Raw genomic sequence first — 6,000 nt, 5'->3', positions numbered from 1 at the left:
ATATTGCTGCTCAGGGCGCCCCCCCCAGCGCCCTGCACCCTCAGTGACCGGAGTGTGTGGTGTGCATGAGGAGCAATGGCGCACAGCTGCAGTGCTGTGCGCTACCTTGGTGAAGACTGATGTCTTCTGCCGCCGATTTTCCGGACCTCTTCTTGCTTCTGGCTCTGTAAGGGGGCCGGCGGCGCGGCTCTGGGATCGGACTCCGAGGCTGGGCCTGTGTTCGGTCCCTCTGGAGCTAATGGTGTCCAGTAGCCTAAGAAGCCCAAGCTGGCTGCAAGCAGGCAGGTTCGCTTCTTCTCCCCTTAGTCCCTCGATGCAGTGAGCCTGTTGCCAGCAGGTCTCACTGAAAATAAAAAACCTAAAACTAACTTTTTCTAAGAAGCTCAGGAGAGCTCCTAGATTGCACCCTGCTCGGTCGGGCACAAAAATCTAAAGGGCCCTACACACTGGCCGATTTTTTGAAAGATATGAACGATCTCGTTCATAAATGAACGAGAACTCGTTCATATCTTTCAGTGTGGAGACTCCTGCGATGAACGATGCGCGGCCCCGCGCTCGTTCATCGCTGGTCTCCCGTCGGCTGTGCATGCAGGCCAATATGGACGATCTCGTCCATATTTGCCTGCACTTCAATGCAGCCGCGTGACGGGGGGAGTGAAGAAACTTCACTCCCCCCGTCACTGCCCCCCCGCCGCCGGGTCGCTCGTCGGCCGTATCCGCCGTCGGGCAGCTCGGCGGCGGGTCGGCCAGTGAGTAGGGCCCTTAACTGAGGCTTGGAGGAGGGTCATAGGGGGAGGAGCCAGTGCACACCAGATAGTCCTAAAGCTTTCTTTAGATGTGCCCAGTCTCCTGCGGAGCCGCTATTCCCCATGGTCCTTACGGAGTTCCCAGCATCCACTAGGACGTCAGAGAAAAGCCCTTTTTAAGTTTATTAAATAGACCTGTAATATTAATTTCCCTCTTCCTTGTATAATATAACTGCACCAACACCTAACCACAGACGTGTACATAGGATACAGTAATTATTATAACTGTTCACTCAGCCAGCACGCACACCGCCTAATGAGAGACCAGCCAATCAGCTGTGCGCGTGTGCAGGGGGCGGAGTAGCCCGAGAGCGTAATTGACGTGCCGCTAGCCAGTGGCAGAGCGCATTACAGGCGCAGCCGGTCCATTGGGCGGAAGAGGATTTTCAAATCAAACTCTGTTATCCCGCCCCCCTGTCGTTGCCTGCTGCTGCTGCTGCTGCTGCTGCTGCTGCTGCTGCTGAGGAGGGAGTGGGACCGTCATCGGCGACACAGACGGCGGCGGAGAGCTCCCGGCGGCTGCGGTCTGGCCATCGCAGCTGGGCGGTAACAAGAGTACACGGTGACCGCTCTCCTGACCCATCTTGAGGATCCCCCCACAAGTTCTGTGCAAATGGCGGCATAAGCGCCCAGCAGCGGCGACACACGTACAAGTAAGTTCTTGGTTTAGTTGTGCGAGCGGTGTGCCCTCTGTGTGCCGTCCCGTTTATGTCCGATCAGGTCGGAGAGCTCAGTGATCGGGCTTATGATGTGCAGAGAGAGTACAGCATGTACTCACTATGCAACTTTTGCCCGATTGATCGACCGATCTACATCTCATCATGTTACACCCGAGCTGCATCGCAGTATGTGTACTCCTGATGCGTCGTTCGTTGAATCGTCCCGATTGGATGAGCTGCACGTCGTTTGGGGCAATTCCACGGCCGATGGGGTGCTCAAAACAATCGATGGTCTATGACCGATGTTTTAAAGTTTTAACCATCGATGGTCTATAACAAGCTTGGGTTCCAGCCATCGATGAAGTTGTGTGCCTGTTAGTGTCTTTATTTTTATTTTTTTAACCCACCCGTTAAGGGTTTCAGTGCTACTGTTGTATGGTGTGGCTAGGCTAGCCGTTTTGTGCTGCCCCAACTTAAGCTGGGTGCACATTAGGCGATGTGGGGCCAGCATCAGCAAGGGCATACGCACTGCTGATGTCACCAGCAACGAATAACAGCGGGGCAGTGCCGCATTTGGCAGCCGCTTGAGATATCTCCTGTTGACTGTGGATGCACAATGTTGTGCACAACGTCAAGTACATAGAGCGTACACACTGGACGATATTGTAAATGATGTGTTATCAGGCACATCGTCCACTTTATCGTCTAGTGTGTACCCTGGGACTGGCAGTGTAACTACAATCATTCACGGACACATTCCAATGCATGTAGTCGTTTGCCGGGTCGTCCCTTCGGGGCGTGCAGTATGCCCGACAGAATGACTCGCGAGAGTGCGCAGTAGTCGGTACACACTAGATAATTTTCCCGATAGGTCAGCCGAATTGGATGGCATATCGCCTAGTATGTGCCCGGCTTTACATTGTGTGTAAAGGTGAGTACACACTGATAGATATATCTGCCGATCAATTGATATATCTATGGACGGATCGGGCTGTGTATACACACTGACCGATCTGTCGGGGACTGATGTCATGAACTGGGCGGGCGTGTACACCCGCCCGCCCAGTTCAGGTGTCAATCATCGCCGGCTGCCGCAGCATGTGTACGGATGGGCGGCTGGTCGCCCGTATACACACAGCAATGCGCCAATATATTGGTAGATATATTGGCCGTCGGCTGTGCAGTGGGGCCGACGCGATATGTCTGTACGACGGAGTTCAGACATATCGCCTGTACACACTGGCCGACAGACCCGCGATATATCGGCCGTTCAGTAGAACGGCCGATAAATCGGGCAGTGTGTACCCACCTTTAGAGCCGGTAATAAGACGTCTCAGCTGTCAGTCACTGCTCAGGCCCGCCCCCTGCTCTCACACTGGAGCAGCTGCTCCCGTGCATTAAGAATGAATATTAAACCATTGATTGCATCACACAGCATAGTTATCAGCTATCGATGGTTTGTGGCCCCATCAACGTTGGCCATCCCTAACATGTAATGATACATTCAATGTGCTGTCATGCAGTATAGTGTGTACGGCGGTGCGATGCGTCACTAGATCAGTCGCTGGGTCACACTATTGTGCAGTTTGAACCCAGCTTTAGGGTCATGTCCTAGCTCACATCTAAATTGCAGTGTGAAAAGTAAAGCTGTCTACCCTTTGTGGACTACATCCAAGCAGCCATTTTTTACCCTACATGCAAAAAAATGTTTTTAGGGATGACCATCGGTAGTAGTGATCTGATGGATCTCTGCCATCGATTGCAGTGCCTGGTCATTTTTTTTTCTTCTTGTTTTTGCGCCGGGTGAGTGGAGTTTAGACCTAGCTTTGCAGCTGAGCTGTGCCCCTTTCAGGAATTGGCGCACTGAACTCCCATCCCCGCTGCGCAGCTGAATCCTGCCCTCTTTAGGGATTGGGGCCTGCGGTGACGTCCATGAATGGGTGCAAACCGTTGACCGTTCCCAGTCAGTGGTTTCATACCGTCACCGTTAATCCCAGACACCATTGATTAACCCACCAATGGCCATCCCTAAATGTATTTGCACACCTTACATTGTTATATGGTTTGTTCCAAGTGCAATGGTACACTTAGTCCATGGTAAACGGTGATTTCCCCCATGGTTGTATAATGTTGGTGTTCCATACTGTACATATGTGTCATCTAGCCTACCTAGTCTTCACACTCCAGCATCACGTTCCAGTAACTTGTCAGATGCAGCACAGATTATCTCCCTCGCCTGCCACTGAGTCGTGCTGTAATGGTAACTCGTGTCATTGTACCTTGCCAGGAGTCTAGATACTTGGCAACGTGTGACGCTGGTAACTCTTCTATAAGCGTTCCCTAGAGGATGCTAACCAGGCCGAAGCTATGACAGCTGGAATGTCTTGGATCAGAAGTGCGTGCCTGTCCTGACCAGCTGTAGCACACAGTCCTGAATAGGGTTTCTTTTATATCGCTGTCATTCCTGAAAAATGTTTGTCTATGGCTCCCTAACGCTGTGTAAACATGTGTTGCCTGTAACAGAGGCCGCCGGGGCTTGTGTATCACAATAATATGATGATCATATGTCTTCTTACTTTGTATGATTCATAGGCACTGTTTACAATCTTGTTAGTTCTGCGTCTCTCTCTCCAAACATATGGACAGTATTGTTTTGATTTCCAACCCAAAGTTAAAACTGCAATTTGGAAAAGTCTTATCGGTCAGTGATTACCAGTAAGAATGATCTGCCAGTGATATATGTTCATCTGACCACTAATTAACCAAATCACATTAACATGTCACTTAGCCAATACGCAAAACATTTATGGGCCGTACACACTAGGTGATCCGCCGCCGAGCTGCACGACAGCGGAATCGGGCGACCTGGTGACAGGGGGAGTAAAGTTTCTTCACTCCCCACCCTCGTCACCCGGCTCCATAGCAGTGCATGAAAATATGGATGAGATTGTCCATATTGCCCTGCATGCATAAGCGACGGGGCACCAACGATTATCGAGTGCAGGGCCACGCATTGTTAATCCTTGGTGCCTACACACTGCACGATATGAACGAGTTCTCGTTCATTAATGAACGAGAACGTTCATATCGTGCAGTGAGGACTGTCAGTGTGTAGGGCCCATTAGGCTGGATACACAATAGAACAAGGTGTTCCTGGCCGAGCTGACGGTCGTCTTGACTCTGCATTGGCAAGGGTGTACACATTGGTACGATGCAGGGGACACCGGATATTCGGCAGCTTGGCATTGTACATGATATCTTGTGTTTGGCCATGCAGCATGGCCGAACGGAAGATTGTGCGCTCTCATTGGTCGCATATTAAATCAGGCGTAAGCACTTGGCGTTATGCCCAGTTTGTCTTTCCCATTTACCCATAAATGACAATTCAGGCTGAAATTGTGTGTAGCCGCCATTAGACATACTTTATATTCAGGTCAGTGGATCCACATCTTTCCTGGTTCCTGTACCTAATTCATTGGCTACTTCTCCCTGAGGTGTAAATGTTAGTCATTGTACCTGGGACTCTGAGAAGCAGCTGTAAGATAATATGTGAACATAGGCTGTCCGATGATAGGACAATCTGCAGGCCGTGGCTGGGGGGAAGTTTAGTGGTTTCCTTTATGACTGGCACAGATTCGTTAAGTCTACGGAAAGCAACAGTGTCGCTTAATCATGTAAAGTAACTGTAACAAAATGAGATGCGAGTTATTAGCTGATGTGTCTGAAGAAAAAAATTATATATAATATTTTGCCACAAAGGAGCGACTGCTCTTATATTTTTAGATGCGTACATCAGACTAATAGTGGGCGGGTCCTTTAGCTGTGGCGTTTTGTGAGAACCTCACAGTGTGGTCGCTTCAATTAAAAGCAGTGTGAATAGCGCTGGGGAGGAGGTCCCAGAGCTATTCAATTGGTCGCGCTATTAAGCCCAACCAGAGTGTTTCTGCAGAATTTCGGGTAAACTAGTGCTGCAATGCTGCTTCCTGCCTCTAGCATGGCAAAAACAGCATCATGGCAGGCAACTAAAGTCGGAGAATGTCTGTTCAAGCGACTTAATACCCATCTTAAGGCTCTAGAACTGGCATCTCCTGACTAGCTATGTGGCCAATTGAATAGAACTGCGACCTCCTTCCCTTCACTATTCACATCGTGTTTAATTGAATCGACCACAAAGCCTTGGTTATGTTTCTCCATAGATTTTCGAGTATAAGCAAGGAAGGGTTTTACCTACCGTCATACCCTGAAATGTGAGCTGCAGTACATCAAGTTCTGATGGAACCCTGCAGCTAATGCAATCTGTATAATATTTAAGCGTCAAACCCTTGGCTCAGCCTCCCCTCTTGCATAGTCATAAACTAGCTGGCGTCTGGATCACACTGGGGTCAATAATGCAAAAATAAAACCTCAATATGAGGCGGCTATCTGGTCTACCTCACTGAGGGGGTGTGGCTTGGGGCAATGTCAGGTGACTTATCCAGGAAGTTTTCCAGCACACAACAAGGAGCAGCCAACGGTTCCGGTACGAATGGTCGACA

At 49.9% G+C, this 6,000-nt stretch overlaps 1 protein-coding gene across 2 annotated transcripts in view; it reads left to right on the top strand.

Moving 5' to 3' along the window:
• Positions 1–1,135: 1,135 nt before the first annotated feature.
• Positions 1,136–6,000, top strand: part of LOC134948417 (protein bicaudal D homolog 2-like) — a 109,071-nt gene continuing 104,206 nt past the window's right edge. For both annotated transcript variants that reach the window (XM_063936374.1, XM_063936375.1), the window contains exon 1: positions 1,136–1,459. The gene's annotated coding sequence lies outside the window, so the exon portion shown is untranslated. The remainder of the gene's footprint in view (positions 1,460–6,000) is intronic.

Source organism: Pseudophryne corroboree, chromosome 8 (genome assembly GCF_028390025.1).
Source record: "Pseudophryne corroboree isolate aPseCor3 chromosome 8, aPseCor3.hap2, whole genome shotgun sequence".
In the NCBI taxonomy this organism is placed as follows: Eukaryota; Metazoa; Chordata; class Amphibia; order Anura; family Myobatrachidae; genus Pseudophryne; species Pseudophryne corroboree.
Note: the sequence above shows the minus strand (reverse complement) of the source record. Positions and strands in the feature narration are given on the sequence as shown.